This window comes from Pseudorca crassidens, chromosome 2, assembly GCF_039906515.1.
Source record: "Pseudorca crassidens isolate mPseCra1 chromosome 2, mPseCra1.hap1, whole genome shotgun sequence".
NCBI lineage: Eukaryota > Metazoa > Chordata > Mammalia > Artiodactyla > Delphinidae > Pseudorca > Pseudorca crassidens.
In genome coordinates this window covers 23,033,322-23,052,202 of record NC_090297.1, presented here as the reverse complement: position 1 = coordinate 23,052,202, position 18,881 = coordinate 23,033,322, and the positions used below count along the sequence as shown (strand labels likewise).

At 53.5% G+C, this 18,881-nt stretch overlaps 1 protein-coding gene and 1 long non-coding RNA gene across 2 annotated transcripts in view; one reads left to right on the top strand and one right to left on the bottom strand.

Annotated features, from left to right (window-relative positions):
- The window catches only part of LOC137208739 (receptor-type tyrosine-protein phosphatase U-like), a 274,206-nt gene that overhangs the window by 236,596 nt on the left and 18,729 nt on the right, over positions 1-18,881 (top strand). The window lies entirely within an intron of this gene.
- On the bottom strand, positions 15,437-17,687 carry LOC137210191 (uncharacterized). Its single transcript, XR_010936327.1, has 3 exons — positions 17,457-17,687; positions 16,206-16,343; positions 15,437-15,839 (listed from the first exon to the last, which is right to left on the bottom strand). It is a non-coding gene; the product is annotated as an uncharacterized lncRNA (long non-coding RNA).

Sequence of the window (18,881 nt, the reverse complement as noted above, 5' to 3'; positions counted from 1 at the left end):
GGGTCCAGGCAGGGGTAAAAAGAGGCCTTGGCAACAGCAGGGGGGCGGAGGGAGCACTGAGAACAGGGTCTGGGGCTATTTGCCCGGAAACCCAAAGCACTCCACCTACCCAGATTTGTACCCCGGACACGGAGAGCTTGACAGCACTTTTAACAAATCAGTATGTTTTTGCCTCAGCCGAGCAGTGTGGCAAGTACAATGTGTGCAGGCATAAGAGGCACAAAAACTAAACTCTGAGTCTGCAGGTTTTACTGGTCTCACCCATGGTTGCCCACGGCCCGCAACTCAGGGGTCACCCAGGGACTGGCTGTGTGCTCTCAAAACCCTGTGCTCCAATCTCCCAAACAGTTAACATCTGTTTTCTCTTTATGCCTTTTTGTTTCTTTTTTTCTCTTTTTCTCTCCTTTTTTCTCTCCCTCCTCCTCCCTTGCTGCTTGCCCTCTCTGAGCACAGGGAAATGCCATCTCAGAAGTGTTGCCTTCCTTTAATCAGGACCTAATTCCTTATCACAGAGCTCAGAGATGAAGGTTTCCAGGAAGACAAAAATAAAGCACTAGCAGTGATTAACATTTCCCTGTTCTCTTGAAGACAGGAATTATTCCAGGGTGCAGGTTTTTTTTAAAGAGCTTTAGCATGGGAGACGCTGGGAGGCCAGCCCATGGATTAGTGGATACCCCATCAAGCAAAGCAAGAATTCAAAGGAAACGAGGGTTGCCAAGCTGAGGCACAAGAGGGTGAGCCTTTAGGAAGAATTAGGGAAACTCCACGATGTGGGGGCTGGAGCCAGTCTGCCCCACCTCCAGCACACCAGGGCAGCTGGGTGTTATGGGTGCAGGAGGAGGGAGGAGGGAGGGAACAAGGGCATCTAGTCACTTCTGCCAAGTTTGCAAGACTGTTTCCAGTTGTAAACCCCTCCTAATTTTCTTTCCCTGCCACCTGCCATCACACTGTGGTAGTTAAAATAGTCTCCGTCCCAGAAGGTGATGAGAGAAGATCCCCATGGCCAGAGTGAAGGGCACATTGGGGAGAATCAGTAAATGAGGCCAAAACAGGCAGCCCCAGGAGAAGCTGTTCCAGTCCTGGGGAGAAAGGATTGGGCCGGGGGGGGGGGTGCGGGGGGGAGTGGGGGGTGGAGAGAAGACAGATCCCGCCAGGAGGCGGCAGATGGTGTCAGTGAGACTTGGTGACTGTGGCCATGTGGAAAAGCACTTCTGAGAAATGGGTATGAAGACACCCCTACTAAGTGGCAGGACCACATCAGAACCTGGACTGTGCTCAAAAGATGAGTTTCTGAAGGGGATATGACGGTCAGAGGTGGAGGAGGTGGGAGTTGAGGGCAGAGAAGCCTGCATGTTCCAGGCCGGGTCGTCTTCCCCATCTCCCACTCATGGTTCACCCTGTCTCCTAAGGGCTGACCTGCAGTCCAGGGCCCAGCCCATCAGCCCCTCCCTAGCTGGTGGCCTTACCTCTGAGCCTCAGTTTCTTCCTCTGTCAAGTGGGTTAATGCCCCCTTCCTCCCACCCTGTTGGGGCTGCAGTGAAATCATGGCAGTATAGGAAGCCGGGGTGGCCCAGCACTGAGGTGACGGGGACCAGCATCTGTGCCCATCTGTGTGACGGGTCCCTTCCATGCCCTTAGGTAACATTGGGTTTTACCAAATCTGGGGAATTAGAGGGTCCAACACAAACTAGGACCTCAATCAATAAGAATGTCACATGAACACATCCGTTGATGGGTCCGAATTCTTGCTTTGACATTTAATAGCTGCATAACCACCGGCTAGAACATAGAGCTTATTCACTCCCTGGATTCCAAGCAAAAAAATCTCAGTAAAACAGACTCAGATTCAGGGATGGGGCTGGGGACTGAAGAACAGAAATATATTTAATAACACCGTCGGGGAGACCGTCAGGTGCACGCAGACACCCAGGACCCAGCATGTTTGATTAAATTCTCTGCTGCCACTATCTTGAAATTCGTCATAACTTTAACTTGTGTTTTGTAAGTGCAGTCTGACAGGATGGTGGAGTACATACGTGTGAGCAGAGGGTACATGCAATGCGTGTGTCCTCTGTTTTTTGCCGCCCGTTCACGTATAACGTCCACGATGCCCCCACGAGTTCAGAATTCCAGGGACGCCTGTGTGGGGCAGGTCAGCAAGACGCACTGTGAGTACAAGGCAAGAGTGTTACGTCTACGGCTGAGTACGGGGGTCCTGACAGCCCCAAAAGGCCAGGCTTCTCATTTGAACCAGGACATTCTACAAGCGCAGAAAGAACTCGGTGGTATTCTAAGAAACATAAATGGTCAGAGAACCTTTCTTTCTTACTTGTGTTACTTCCCTGCACTAACCAACCACTGAAAATTATGACGGGAGGTGAGGAAAAGATAAAACAACTCCTGGTTCCTTTCCTTTCAGCCTTTCCTTCCTCACCAGTGAGCCAAAGGTAGAGGCTGTTGGTAGCATGGACGCATACCAAGAAGTGAAATAAAAGCTGTGGAACTGGTTTTATGTAGTTTCCACTCTTCTGGGAAGAATGAAATACACACTCAGGAATGAGCTTTGAAATACAAATTGTGGCATTTCAGTGATTCCCTATACGAATGAAATGCTCTTCTATTTGCATTCGAAACTGGCATTGCACAAAATGAAGATGAACGGTAAAGTTCACACTAATCAATTCTGATTTTTCCTTACTTAGAACAACACTAACTAGGAAATAAAAAAACACCATGACAAGAGAGAGAAAGACTGCAGCAGAAAGGAAAAAGCTTTATATTTTCCAATGCTTAATGGCATTTTTTCCAGCTTTCTGAGCAAGGACCCCAAACATTCATTTTTCACTGGGCCCACAAATGATGTAGCCAGTCCTGCAGTGAAAAGCCAGGCACCAATGCACTTCGCCTGGGCAGAGTAGCTGGGTTTCTGTTATATAACTTTTCAGCTGGTGGGATGTGCTAATTAAGCATGGGATTTTAGGAAATGTGAGTTCTGGAGGAAGTTTCTAATTACCTTTGCCCTGAAGGTAGGGAGGAGGTAGGCGGTGGGGAGCCGTGCAGGGGAGAGGAGCCCTGGGTCCCATCAGAGGCCGAGGTGAGACTGGAAGGAAGTGAGGCGGGAGGGAGGGAGGGGGCTGGTGTCTGGGGAGCACGCACTGCCGTGTGCACCCGGCACCGTGCTTTCCTCACGCGGCTCGTTTCATACCACAGCCATCCTGGGGGATGTGAGTTCACCCCCTTTACAGATGAGGACACTGAAGGTTTGAGTGGTCAGGAGACTCATCTAAGGTCTCACAACTAGTGAGGCGCAGAACCAGGCGCTGATGGAGGCAGGCAGGGTGCCAACCAAGGAGACAGAAATACATCACTCCCCGCTGGTCCCCCAGTCCCGTGGGAGACAGACGATGAGGATGCAGTGGGATCTGATGGGGAAGCACAGGTGGTGTGGAAGCAGAGGGAAACCCCAAACAGCCTGGGATGTCAGGGGGCTCCCCAAGGAGGGGCTGTCTGCTCTGGGGCCTGAGGGTGAGCAGGGGTTAATCCTGCCAGGAGGAGGAAGAGGGGACAATTAGTTCACAGGCTTCCCTTGCTGAGCCGCTTTCATTCTCTCCCCGGGGAGGAAGCACCTTAAATTCACTGTCCTGTTGACAAAGGCCCCCCCAGACCCGTGCCCCCATCTCTGGGCTTCCCCTCCTTCTCCTCTGTCTTTCCCCCTTCCCCAAAGCAAAGGCAGCCCCTGGGGTCCCAGAGCAAGGCCTGCTGTGTGTCAGGGGTTGGCGGGGGGGCGGTTCACTTGACTTCTCTGAGTCTCAGTTTCCTCATCAGTGAAGTGAGGGGCTTGGGCAAGGGAAGAGAGTTCACCTCCACGAGCCCTAGTGTGTGCTGGGCCCTGGCCTCCCACCCTCCCCAGAGCCCTGGGCGCCAGGACTACAGTTCAGGGGTTCCCTCTTGAGCCCTGAAGCACAAACCCTGTTCCCGCTCCACCCCTCCCCCTGCCTGACATCAGGGGTCACCAAGCAGGACCACCATCCTCCACATCACCTGCATGGCTTCTCTAGGACCTGCTGTGGCTCCCGCTGTCGGCTGCCTCAGGCCACCAGGCCTCCCTACTCGGCAGCCTCACCACCCGCCATCCCTCCCATCTCTCCCTCCCAGGAAACTCCAGGCAAAGCGGGTCTTCACTGTTTGCCCAACACCCTAACTCCACTCCCACCCTGCCAGGGCTTTGCTTCTGCCAGATCCGCCCTCCTTTCCCCTCCTCCCTCTGAGGAACTCTTATTCATCCTTCAAAGCCCAGAATTCACCTCTGTGGTGAAGCCTCTTCCAGGCAGACTAATCGCTCCTTCAACTGTGCCCCAGAACAGCTGGTAGAGGACATGTCCTGAGCCCACAGCTTGTAGAGAACATATCCTGAGCCCATAACAAGTGCTCACCCGTCACCTGTGTCATCTCGCTTAATCCTCACCCCAACCCTGTGAGGCAGGATCATTATTAACGCTGCTGTACAGATGAGGAAACTGAGCTCAGAGAGGTGTGCAACTTGCCTGAGGCCACACAGCCAAGAAGCAGTGGCATTCCCACCTCTCTGCTTTGGGTGATTAACGGTGTCCCAGGTTGTCTCCCCAACTAGGTGGTGAGCGACTCAAGCGAGAGTCATCCTGAGTCCTCCCTCTGTCCCCAGAACCTGAGAAAGCAGGGCCTGGCTGGGTCGATGAAGGTTTGTCCAGTGAACACATCTGCCCCTGGATTCCCGCCTCCCAGCTGTGCCCTGCAGCGCCCCTCCCCCAACACCCTTCCCAGTCCGTATGTGGCCAGTGCTCTGCGGTCCCCAAAGCCAGCTCTTCAGGGAGGCCTGGGGTTCCCCAAGAAACCCCTGAGCCTCTCTCCCCAGCTGCTTGTTTGGAGGTTGGCCCTGATGAGGTTCACGTTCCCAGGGGCCCAGGACCTGCCTCTCTCGGACCCTCCTCAGAGCCCGGGCATCACAGGAAATGCTCAACACTCAGCTGAACGGAACGTGGGTCAGTGACAAGTCCCACCACTCATGTCTGGGTCCCAGTTCCCCCAATGCACACGTCACCGTGTCCCTCCTCCACTGGGCCAGGGAAAGAGCCGGGACCCCAGGGTCATCCAGGCCTGGGCTCTCATCCCCTGCTGCCACTGGTGAGCCGAGTGACCTGGGACCAGTCAGCTCATCCCTCAGAGCCCAGACTCCCATGCAGAAAAGTGAGAGCAGCAGTGCCCATGGGGTGGGGGGGCGGGCAGTGCGAGGCTGATGGGGTTCAGCATGTGCCCCGCACCGCACACAGTAAGCCCCACCCCCATCCCCTGCAAAGGCAGCAAACTGTAATTTGCATCCATTTCAGAGCTTCCGAATGAATCCTTTATCCAGCAGCCACCGAACACCCCCAGCTGCGCCCCTCCCTCCCAGGCCCCAGCCCAGCTTCCAGCCCACCTCAGCCCTGCTGCTCTGAACATAATTTGTGTGGTGTCTGCACACTTTACATCCATTATACAGAATAAATCTCCCAGGCTGTTTAAATTTCAACTTCTTATTCCCCCCCCCACCCCAAAAAAGCAATGGCTGCATTTGGCAAAGGTCACTCATAAAGCACAGGATACAGGACAGGAAGAGGAGGTCAGGACTCGATCAGGGAGCAGGTGGCATTCGTTAGGGAAATCGCAGCTCTCCTTCCAAGGAGCACGCGCTCTTCCAGGGCTGCAAACCCAGAGAGAAGGCACTTTTCTCCCGAAGCCTCAGAAATGCGCGATGTGGGAGCTCCGAGCTGGGCGGCTGCTACCGCAATACCGCGAGCTCTGGGTGTTGAGCGCCTGCTTCCTTGGGCCCCGAGCCCCGCACAGCCCGGAGTGTTATCCCCCCTGCACGGTGGGGGCCACGCGACACTGAGAGGAAGAGACTCGCCCAGGATGGCGCAGGGCACTAAGAGTGAGGCTGGGATTGGAACCCAGGTCTGCTGGCTCTCGGGTCCCTGCTCCTCTCCGGATTCTCTGCTCCCTGGGAACGCGGGAGGATCGCGATGGGTAAGGTGAGCAGATAAATCAGCCCAGTCCAGGTGGACGCCCACCAGGCTTTGGGTTCCATCTTGGTACAGAAACCTTAAGTACAGGCCCAAAAAACACAGAAACAAAACACCATTGATTAATTAGTCCAGCCAACTGTGTGTTTGGCTGCAGGATGTGCGCAGAGCGCAGTCACAGAATGGATTCTGAAGTGATCCCCCTCTTCACCTCCAGGGGCAGCAGAGCCCACCTCATCTGAGACCAGCCCCATGAGCCCCTCCCCACCTCCCTCCCCAGCTCTCTCTCTCTGGGTCAGAGGAGGAATGAAGGGGACGGGAAGCCAGGTCTATCTTTATCCTTGGGGTGTCTGTGCCTTTCCATAGGACGTGAGTAACAGGATGACGGCAGCCTCTGTTCACTGCAAACGCCCTAGAGGCAGAACCTTCTCCCGGCCCAGAGCACGTGGGTGCTCGCACACCCTCCTCAGAGGTGAAAGGACTTCCTGGGGCAGAGCGAGGGCAGGTGGTCTGGCCCAGGTCACCCAGAAACCCAGAGGGACAGCAGGCACCCCTCCAGATGGCCTGGAGGGACCAGCCTGGAGGGACCAATGAATAAATGCTCTGAAGAGGGGCACATGACCAGATGGAAGAGTAAATCCATGCCTCACTGCTTAGGTGCATGGATCCTGTGCAGACAGTGGAGGGAGGAGGGAGCAAGATTGGATGGAGCCCCGAGAGCAGACAGAGGGAAGCCTTGGGGCGGGGTAAGCAGAGGTCTTCCTCGCACTGCCTCCTTCGGTCTGGCTGGCACGCTATGGAGGAGCTCCATCACTATCACGACCCTCAACCTGACCTCATGAGGGTGAGATGTGAAGCACAGAGAGGTTAGGTAACTTGTCACACATCACACAGCTCATGGGGGCAGAACTGAATCCCAGCCCAGACACTCGGCTCCCACAACACGCCTCGGGCTGCTTCCCCAAATCTGCCGTGGGCCGCCAGGCTCGCCAGGAGGCTTGGCCTCCTTTATAAACTTAATAAAATCCAGCTCTTTATGTCAGAATAAAACCTTGCCAGATCTTTCTAAATTGCTCCAGTGTTCCATGTGCTTAGGGCTGGGTGTTGGCTGGGAGCTCTTGTCTCTTCTGATGGTTGTTTCTGACATGTTTTAGTTTGTTCAGCTTTCCTGGCCCTGCCGTGCGTTGGGGTCCAAGAAGGCCAGGCAGCTGCACTCTGTCCCCAGGCTGAGGACGAAAGGAGGGTGGGGCATCTTTGCAGGTGGGCACCTCCCCCTGCCACGGCTCCCAGCGCCCTCACTCCACCCTCCAGGACAGGGGCATCCAGGGCCCCCGTGCCCTCAGACCATGCCTGCAGCTTCCCCTCCGCAAACCCCAACTCTCCAAGAACACGTGCTGCTCCCCAAGTACTCCTGACAGGCCCGTGGCTCCCAGGTCTTTGCGCAGGTTGTTGCCTCTCCCAGGAATGCCATTCCACATCTTCTTCATGTGCAGAAATCCTGCTCATCCCCCAAGACCCAGGCACGAATGGAGGGTGGGGAGGAGCTAACAAATTTACCCTCCTGCCATGTGCCAAGGGCGCCGCGAGAGGTGAGCACCTTCAGCGAGTCCACTGCCACCTGGGCACTGATCACAGAGTGGGCTGCATTAGCCCATTTTACAGATGGAGAAACCGAGGCTCTGAGACACTGAGTAACCTATTCAAAGTCACCCAGTGGTCAGTGGCAGGGCTGGGATAACTCTGACTGGGTCAGCCGACCCACAGACCAGTCTTGCCCACCACCCCTGGCTCTGGGCATCCTCCTGACCCCGGGAAGGGCATCACTCCTTCCTTCATGTCTCCTGGAGCATTACTGAGCATCCTTTCCTCATGGTCGTTCCCTGTCTGTCTGCCTCTATCCCTGACTGGTCCCTCCTCAAGGAGAGGAGCAGACTGAATTCTTCTCTTGCTCACTCTGTGGGTCGAGGACAGCCAAGTGGCCCCAACCCATTCCCATGTCCTGGTGCCCAACTCTGCCCCAGAGGGAGACAGACCCCAAGAGGATACAGCTGTACTTGCCTAGGTTAAGCCTCTGTGTTTGTGTCCAGTTCACTTTTCCTCATGTTCAGCTTCTCCTAAGGGGCTGGGGGGCGCAGGCAGGAAGGGTGGGTGAGTCACGTGGGAGCAGATTTAAGTTCAGGAGCAGCAGCCTGCTGTGCCCAATAGTGGGACGGGTTCTGCTGTTTGGTGGTGAGCTCCCCATCCCTGCAAGAGTTCAAGTTATTACAGGACAATGAAGAGAGTGTTTCCTGCATTACCAGGGGGTGCTGGACTAAGGCGGCTTCCTGTGCTAAGATTCTGACTGCAGGGTGTCTATTTCAATGCCACGTTCCTCCAGATTGATTCTGTGATTCCAAGGGTTCGGTAAGTGAGGCTCCAGGTTTTCGCCAGAGTTTCCTTAATTCTGCAGCTCTCGGGCCCATGAGTCCTCGAATGCTCCTGTGAGTCTAGAATTCTAGGATTCTGTGAAAGGGACCAGATGCTCAGGTTCTGGGATTCAAAGACTGTGTGAAAGCATCTGTGAGTCTGTGAGAGATGCTCTAATTCCAAGATCCCATGCATTGCAGATGCCATGAAAAGGGCTGACAGATCTGAAAATCCTGGGCTGGGAGAGGAGGAAGGTTCCCGGACCCTCCCCTCCCCGGTTTCAGCGTCTGCAGGGGGAGGACACTGGGAGCTCCTCTCAGCAGTAACATGCGGGGTCCCCGGGAGCCCTCATCTCCACACTCCCCCTCCTCACCTGGCTCGCCCCCTTAGGTCCCCCCATGCTGAGGGGGTGACACGGGTCCTGAAGCCCCAGGGGCAGAGCCCATGTGACCAAACATTGATGGATGTGCCCCAGATGAGCCCTTGGCTGTTCTGTCCTTGTTTTCCTGTTGCGTTAATTCTGAGGAACAGCCTTTGCTGAGTGGAATTTTCTGGTGTATCTTCCTCTGTATAAGCAGCTGGGGACAGGAAGCCAGGAGCCCACTTTCATTTCAGTTCTGTTTGTGTTTCCTGGTCCTCTCGGCCTGCTCCACGGAGCTCTTCTCCTATGTTCACTGTTTAACCTGGGAGCTCTCAGTGGGCTCTGAGCACCGGCTGTCCTGCCGGGTTCACTCTGGCTTCTCTGGAAGGAACTGGATCCCAGGGAGGGAGACATGGGAGACAGGCAGGGAGGGGCCGGAATTCTGGAGGCTGGGTCCACAGTCGGTCCTCCAGGCCGTCCCAGGGCGGCCCCCTCCCACCCACCCCAACCTCAGCGGGCAGGTGGGTGTCCTGGGCACCTGTGGCAGAGAGGGAACCCGGAGCCCAGAGCCCAGCAGCTTGGCCGTGGAAGAGAGAACCAGGGGCGGCTGGGGTTAAATCGACCGCAGCCTGGGTGCAGAGGCCTGCGCGTGAGGGAGAGGGAGTCCCGCGGGGCCAGGCGGCGAGGGCACCCACCCACCTGCTCTCTGTGGTCCAGACGGCAGGAGCATCTCTGGCAGCTGCTGCCCGGGCCCCTCTGGTCAGATGTGAACAGAGGGGAGCCCGCACCCCAGGCCAAGGCAGGACAGGCCTTTGGGTCAAGGACCAGAGACCGGGCTGCCTCCATGTCGAGAGATGCTGTGAGGCCAGAGCATCATGGGACAGATCAGAACCACGCAGCCCCATTACCCTCTGGCCTGTTTCCCACCTCACGGGGCTGAGGTGGCGGCTACAGTAACCGCACAGACAGCCGGGGTGACACAGGCAGCTGGGGTCAGGGCCAAGGGGAGAGAACTCAGGGCCTGGGGGCCTGAGGGAGGGGCTGGCCTGGGAGAGAAGGGGGAGGGGGGCGGAGGGGGGTTGTGTTCGGAGCCCCCACCCCGCACCTGTGACGGGCACTTCACACACTCGTCTTCTGTAATCCTCACTCACAACAGCCCTGGGAGCCTCTGTTATTAGCCCCATTTTTCAGGTGAGAAAACTGAGTGTCCACAATGATATGACATGTCCAATTCACCAGCCGTTCAGTGACAGGGTCAGAATTCCCACCCAGGCCTGTCTGGCTCCACAGCAGGTGGTTTTCCTTGTGCCTCATTCAAAGCAGACATGGAATACCCAACACTGACAGGCTCCATCAGGCACAGGCATCAGGCCCGCAGGTGTAAGCTCCAGGAAGGGCCCTGGACTGAGAGTGGGGAAACTGAAGCTCAAACCGTGGTCTGCTCACTTCCTAGATGCATGCCTTGGGCCTCCCTCAGCCTCAGTTTCCTCATCTGTAAAATGGGAGTGATGACTCTAACTGTGGGGATAGCATGAGGGTTAGAATGAGACCTGTGTGCCTGGCACACAGTGGGCCGTCAATAAACATCAGCAGAGGCAGGATCTGAGGCTGGGCTCTGAGCTCTCTGCTGGCTCCTTTCCTGGAGCTCTCTGGTTCCTAACTCTTTGTGAATCCATTTATCTGTCCATCCATCTACCCATCCACCCACCCATCCATCCACCCATCCACCCATCCATCTATCCACCCATCCATCTATCCACTCATCCATCCACCCACCCACCATCTATGCACTCATCCATCCACACATCCATCCACTCATCCACCCACCCATCCATCCACACATCCACCCATCCATCTACCCATCCACACAGCCATCCACTCATCCATCCACCCATCTATCCACTCATCCATCCACACATCCATCCACCCACCCATCCATCCGTCCAGTTGTTCTCTTGCTGACTTACAGCATGAACCTAGAACTGCTTTGTGCAGGAGGGAGACACTATGAGTGATAAGACTGTCACTGATGCCTGAAGGCCCTTCCAGCCCCATGAGAATGACCACAGGTAGAGGTCTGGTGGAGTCCCGAGGGAGCACTACAGGAGGGAGGGGCGAAGTCACCACCAGCCTCAACAGAGGAGGAAGGGCATTCTGGGCAGAGGCATGGCACGCGTAGAGGAAAGGAGGAACAGAAGAGCCTGGCTTATGTGAGGAAGAGCTCACTGCGGCTGGATCCCAGGTCCAGCACCTGGTGGGTGTGTCATGGGGGAGCAGGGAGAAGACACAGCCTGAAAGGAGGCAGGGCCAGACTCAGAGAAGCCTTGAATTCCAGGCCAAGAAGGTTGAACTTGAGCCCCCAGGCAGTCAGGAGCCACTGAAGGTTCTTGAGCTGGGGCACGGCAGGAAAATTCACATATTAGAAAGCACCTTCCAGCAGCAGGACAGGAGTGAGGGGACCAGCTGGGAGGCTGGTGCGTCTCCTGGGCCCAGTACTTTAGGGCCTTCCTCTCACAGAGGGTTGCCTGGCACACAGGGACCACAGGTTGGATGACTCGGGTGCAAATAGCTGGGCGGATGGGCTGAGCAGTGGTTCAGGGTCAGTTCAACCCAGAGCCCAGCGCGTGACCAAACCCACAAACGCACAGCTCACACAGCCCCACGAGGTACAAGGGACTCCTGGAGTCCGCGCCTCCCCCAGTTCCCACCCCCCCACCGCCCCCCGCAAGGGCCTCATCACCAAGGGGACTGTTCCAGCCCCTCCCCCTCCCTGTCCTTCTCAGCAGGTGCGCTCACTCCTCTGCCCAGAGAAACCCCAAGCCTCAAAACAGAAACTCCCTAGATTTCCTGACACCAAACATACAAAGCCCCCGGCACCCACGCCGCCCTCCTCCTCCTTCTCCTGGAGATGGAGATGGTCCCCTCCCTCTGCCTGGGCTCAGACCTGCTGTCAGGCCCCTCCCACCCGCCTCCTCAATCTGTCCAGGGGAAGAGGGAGGGGCAGCTTCAATTTCTTTGTCTATCTGTCTGTCTGTCTGTCTATCTATCTATATTTATATCTCTCTAGCTCTATCGGCTCCTTCCCTCACACCTGATTCATATTTGGTTATATTCAAGTCTCTCTCTCCTTATAACAAACAGCAAACAAACCTGAACCCCATGTCCCTGCCAGCTGTGTCCCTCTCTTTCCCCTCACAACCTAAATTCCTGAACCAGTCGTCCACACTGGTTGTCTCCCTGCCACACTCCTGTGCCCACCACAGACCCCATGCGGCCCCTGTGACACTGCTCTTGTTGAGGCCACTCTGACCTCCATGCTGGTTCAGCCAGTAGCCACCTCCAGCCTGCAGCCACCACCACGTGACTGGCTTCTTCCCACCCTCAGCCCTGTCCATAAGCACACAGAGGCCAGAGGGACCTTCGGACTCAAATCTGCTTGGGTCCCTCCCCTGCTCACACCCTGCATAGCAATGCCATGCTCAGGATAACATCCCAACTCCCTGGCCTAGCTCTGCTGCCCCCACCACCATTTACTGGATGGATGGATAGATGGATGACGGATGAGTGTGGTGGACAGATGACTGGATGGTTGGATGGATAGATGGATGGGAATGGCTGGATAGGGGGATGATAAATGGATGGATGGATGGAGGATACATGGATGGAGGATGAATAGAGGCTGGGTGGATGATGGATGGTGGCTACATGAGCGTGTCAAGGACAACACATCTAACACTCAGAGCTGGTTCAGAACCGCCCAGATTGCACCAAACTACCCTTGCGTGACCAGCAGATCCTCACCCGACGAGAAGACAAAATGTCACACAGGATGAAGCCATGCTGTTCCGGGAACTCCACCTGCCTGTTTCGCTGCTCCTCGCAGCCACACCCCTGTGAGGTGGGCCTCTTGAGCTCAGTCTACAATCAAAGACATGGTGGCTCCCAATGGCTCCATCACTTCCCCGGCGGGCGGCCGAACTACCCGGGCGGCCTGGCCCAGAGCTGTGAATGCGAGGAGGGCGCCCCTGGGGCTGCGCCCCTGGGGTTGTGCTGAAGATTGGGTGACAGCTCTCTTCCTGGCTGAAAGCCACCGGGTCACCTCACCCAGCATAAGCTCCCGATGCTCACGGTGACACCAATACTAATAATAATACCACCATCCGTTGCTGCCGCATCTCCGGGCCAGCCCTCCACCCGCTTCACCTGCTTCAACCCCCGCCACTGACCCGCGAGCCCTTGCTACTGCTCATCCCATGTTACAGAGGAGGAAACTGAGGCTCACGAGGTGCAGTGAGCTGCCCAAGGTCCCCCGTCCCACCACCGGCAGAGCCAGGCTGGACCCCAGGGATCTCGCTCAGGCTCGTGGGCCCCCTCAGTGCCTCCCGAGCTCCAGTAGCTTCTCTGACCCTCCCGTGCATTCGCCGCCTCCACCCTCCACCTGCCCGATATTGATTTTGATTCAATCAGTCCCTTTAAATTGACTTGAAATGACCTCCCTTTTTCAAGTTGCCTCACCCTGAGCAATAACGTCCATGAAATCAAGGGTTTAATGCATTAATTACGTGTGAGTATTTTTTCTGATACCCATTAAAATAAATACATGACTGGTAAGATATAAAATACTAATGTTTGTCCATGCAGCACCCGCAGTCACCTCTCACACCCCCACTCCCTGGGAGACCCCGGGGCTGCTGCTGGAGAGGCCGGGAGGAGGGGGAGAAGGTGGCATCTGGGCAGTGGATGTGGCCTGGCCGCTCCCAGCCCAGCCCGGCCCAGGGCAGCGGCCGTTTCTTTCTCCTGGGGAGGCCCCACCCTCATCTGCCGCCCCAGGCTGGGTCTTGGAAAGGGAAACACCATGGCAGCTGGATGGGGCCCACTGACCACAAGACCCAGGAGGGAGGACCCTGGGGGAAGGGACCAAAAGGCCGTGATGGCCTTAGCGGCCCTTTAGAATAAGATGCGTGCGGGACGCTCATCACACCCCTCCTTCCTCCCAAAGGAAGCCCCAGGCACCGAGATCAGAATTCCCCGCTCTGCACCACCGCAGGGAGAGAAGCCTGGAGGTGCCTTCTGTTCCTGTGCAAAGGGTCCTGCCAGAAATGAAGACAGGAAACTACAAAGGAAAATCTGACAGCAAGAAAAGGGAGCAGAACCTTCCAGAAAGGCAGCCACATCCCCAAGCAGCTGCAGCAAACATGGTGGGGTGGGGAATGGGCAGAAGAGCTTCCAGGCTGGAGTTGGGGCTACAGGGATGGGAAAAGTGTGCTGAGATGGGGTGTCTGCTCTGGGCCCATGAGAGGGGATGTGGTCGAACTGAAGGAAGTCCAGATGTAGCACCAGCGGGGGCGGGGACCCCAATTCAACGGCCCCAAAGAGTTTGTTGGAAAAGGAAGGTTTTCCACTGGGAAAGAGAAGCATCAGGGGCCACCTGGGGCAGACAGGCCTGAGTTCAAGTCCCAGCTGGGTGCTGGGTGTGGGTACAGGGCAGAGTTGGACCCTTCTGGGAAGCAGGGTTGAGGTCAAACTGGGCATGAATTTATCTGCAGTCATGTTCTCCCAGTGGGGCAGCTAGAAAGGGCTGATGCTGGCACTGGAGTTTCGGGGACGGTCACAGTGAAAACATGCCTACTGTGTGCTGAGCACGGGCCAAGGCACGTTCCACAGCAGCATCTCAGCAAGCCCGCAGTAGAAACAGCCGAGGACACAGGAAGCACCAATCCCCCCCTCACAGAGGGACGGGATGCCTCAGAGAAGGGGAGGGACTCATCCAGCGTCTCGTGTGCCAGAGGCCAGAGCCGGTCTCCCACCCAGGCCTGGACAGAAGCAGGGTCTCCTTGGACGGCAGGTTCCAGGGCCCCCACCCACTTGAAGATCTGCTAGATGGAGGCAAAGAGGGAGTGAAAATAGCAGGAAATTTGGAGGTCATGGGCCCGGCTTCCAATTCCATTTCCAGCTCAAGTGCCTTGAGCAAATCCTGCACATCTCTGAGTCTCCACTGAACACCTTCAAAATCCTCCCTGCTCCTCACTCGTAGCCCAGTGCCCTGCACACACCCGTCTGTAAAATGGGCCTGTCAAATGATCACTGTCAAGTTAGAAAACCCATGGAAAGCTTCCGGCATACAGTAGGTACCCAAGAAATGGTAGCTCAGTAGAGGACCAAGGCTGCCCGGACCCAAATCCCCAGAGATTGCAGCTGCATGAGCAGAGCAGCCCTTCCCCAGGCCTGCATACCTGATGCCAGTCGGGCCAGGCCAGCATACCTGATGCCAGTCAGGCTCCAGTGACCCAGCCTCCCAACCATGAGGCAGCTCTGAAGAGGGGGGAGGCACCTCCTCCTAGCACAGAAGTCCCCTCCCCATGTCTGTCTTCTCCCACATAATTATATTTGCAACTGGGACAGATGAGGTGTTGGAATTTTCATCCCATTTTTCACAGACCTTTGAGCCAGGATATACCCACGCAACTGAAATTCAAAGCCATCCTCTGAGTGGGAGTTAACCATCTTCCCTCCCTTGTAAATCTACTAATGAACTGTAATTGCAAAGGTAGCCCCTTTATTGAAATCTGATAACCAATTCACTTTGGGGCAAAGTTGTTCCCAAGACTTGAAGAAGGAAAGAAGTGTATATTAATTAGCTTAATTCTTTATCTATATAAAAATCAAGAAAACAAAAATATTGACTAGAGAACAACTTGCCAATTAGACAGTGGCTGCCCTGAGGAGATGCCGATTTTCCTTTTTTCTGGGACTTGTTTATAACGTTCTGTTGATCAAACCTGGATCGGAGAGAACGTGGGAATTACACGGAGAGGGTGGATGGAATGAGGCCCTGGAGCAGACGTGGGGAGAATTGGGATGAGTTCGCAGCAGGAGTTTGGGTTAAAAAGACCTCAAGATGCCAGCCCCTCTCTTTCTCCGAGTCTGACAAGATGGTGCTTTTACACTCATCCCCTCTCAGGGAAGAATGTGTTCCTCAGGAGGGTGGCCGTGTAGGTGAGGCTGTGCCAGTCAGGGATCCAGTGTAGGCTGGGTTCCTAGAAGCAGAGTAGGATGGGGACCTGTGGGCAAGTGGCTTGTGGAGGGGGCTCTCAGGAGGGGGGCGAGGGAAACAGGGGAGGAAGGAGAGGAGCCAGGCAAGGCTGAGGGCTCAGCTCGGGTCTGGCCCCAGCCTGAGCCCACAGGGAGCCCTGGAGCGTGGTGCCCCTCCAGCAATGAGCTGGGCCTTTTGTACCTGTGTCCACTGGTCATTAATTGGAGGTCACCAACTGGGGAGAATGTAACCTCAGCTTTTTCAGGGTGAGCTGGAAGTCAGCTCCCTTCAGCTGAGGTTAATACTCACCTCCACTAGAGCACGGGTGCACTGGCCCAGGAAAGAGAATCTTGCATGGCAGCCCCCATACCTGTTGTGGGTTGAAAAAATTCATGTGTTGTGGGAATTCCCTGGTGGTCCAGTGGTTAAGACTCCTCGTGTCCACCTCAGGGGGTGCGGGTTCGATCCCTGGTCAGAGAACTAAGATCCCACATGTCGCAGGACACAGCTAAAAAAAAAAAAATTCACGTGTTGAATTGTCCTCCAAGAATTCATATGTTGAAGTCCTAACCCCAAGTAACTCAGAATGTGACCTCATTTGGAGATAGGGTATTGACACAGGTAACAAGTTAAAATGCGGTCATTAGGGTGGGCCCTAATTCAATATCACTAAGGCCCTAATAAAAACAAGAAATTTAGACACAGACATGCACGCAGGGAGAAGGACATGTGAAGATGAAGGTAGAGACCAGGTTGATGTTTCTTCACACCAAGGAATGCCGAAGATTGCCAGCAACCCACCACAAGCGAGGAGAGAGGCGAGGAACAGATGCTTCCTCACAGCCCTTGAAGGAAACAACCTTGCCAACACCTTGATCTGGGACTTCTAGCCTCTTGGAACTGTGAGACAATGAATTTCTGATGTTTAAGCCACCCAGGCCACTTTGTTATGGCAGCCCGAGAAAAGAAATATAAGGCTCAACTCTGACTCTGAACATGATTCTGCCCATGCAGCATCCAGGCCTTGCCTTTGATATCAGCTTCCTAATCTTCCTTGAGAAACCTCTGGGCAGCCCTCTAAGTCCTTGGGGGTCCTGCAGAAATCACTCCACCCTCATATCAACCTGGCCAACCAGAGTCCTGTATCTGCCTGGCCACAGTTATTGGTTCAGAATTGAGCACGTGACCCAACCTGAGCCAATGAGGCTGAATTCTGGGACTTTCTGTGGACTTGGAGACAGCAGGGTATAAGCATGGTCCCAGCTGTGGGACCACCTAGAAGAAAGGGCCTGCAGGAATGTGAGGCCTCCATGACAGAGACTCAGCCAGGAATGGAGACCTGATGACATAATTTATTTAACTAATAGGATTTCGTTTCCCCCATCATCCTAATTTCTATCTATGTGTATATATTGCATCAAATGTATAGCTGTTTCAGATCAATTTGGGAACATAAATTTTAAAACTACAAAAAATGGGTAGATTCAGACTGTAGTCCAGGGTGATCTTGAACTGGGAAGTAAGACTGCGTTATTAAGGAAAAATTAGAGTGATCATTTATTGGAGTTGAATTATATACTACATGTGCTGAGCACCAATGCATTTGTTTTACATGCATTACCTTAAGCCCCACAGTCATCCCTCTGAAGTAGGTCCTGTTATTCCTTCACTTTTTCAGTGGAAGAAACTTGTGTTACTTTCAACCAGCCGTTTCGCTACCCTGATAGCAAAAACAAAGATAAAACACAAAAAGAAAACTACAGACCAATATTCCTTGTTTATGTCTCCTGCTTTCCTGTGCATTACCTGAACAATTTTTAGACTTCAGTTTTGATTTATCTATGGTGTTTTTAGTATATCTCTTTTTATAGCTTCTTTAGTATTTGTTCTAGGTGTTACATTATATCTACATCACTTATTACAGTCTCCTGGTGGCATGATTTTACCAGTTTGAGTAAATATAGAAAACTTACCTCCCTTTACCCTCCCCCATTTAAAACATAAATGTCTTAACTATTTCTTCTATATACATTTTGAACCATTTCAAATAGGGTTATAATTCTTGTTTCAACCATCAAAAACAATTTAGAAAACTTAAGAGGAAAAGTCTATTGTATTTACCCATATTTTTGCTTACTGTGTTCTTTCTTCTTCTTGGTATTCCAAGATTCCTTCTTTTATTGTTTCCTTTCCATTTAGAGAATTTTTTAACCATTCTTTTAGGGTAGGACTGCTGGCAACAAATTATCTTAGTCTCCCTACATTTGAGAATGTCATGGCTTCCTCTTCATTTATGAAGGATGTTTTCACTGAATATAGGATTCTAGGTTGACAGTTCTTTTATTTCAGCACTTAAATATATTTGCCACTTCTTCCTAGCTTCTGCAGTTCCTGAAGAAAACTAAACTGTCGTTCTAATATTTATCCCTATTGATAAGGTATCAGTTCTCTCTCTCCGCTTTCAAGATATTTTGTTTAATTTTTAGAAGTTTGACTATAATGTGTCTTGGTGTGGATTTCTTTGGTTTTTCTTATTTGAGATTCGTTCAGCTTCTTGAATGTCTAGGTTTATGTCTTTTGCCAAATTTTGGAATTTTTCAGCCATTATTTCTTGGACTACTTTTTCAGATCACCACCCACACTTCTCTTCTCCTCTGGGATTCTAATGATGCAAATGATAGATCTTTAGTTATAGTTCCATAGGTCCTTGAGGCTCTGGGTTTTTTTCCTCCAAGTATATTTTTTCTTTGTTATTCAGTTTGGGTAATTTCTACTGCCCTGTCTCCAAGCTGACTGACTCTTTTGTCTCCTCCATTCAGCTATTGAACACATACATTGACTTTTTTATTTTGGTTATTGTTATTTACGACACAGAATATAGTCTATCTTGGAGAATGGTCCATGGGCATTTGAAAATTAATGTGTGTTTTGGATGGAGCATTCTGTATATGTCAATTAGATCCTCTTGATTGTTTGCTCTGCTCTAGATTTTTGCTGATTTTCTGTATATTAGTGGTATCAATTGCTGAAACTGTGGTTTTGAAGT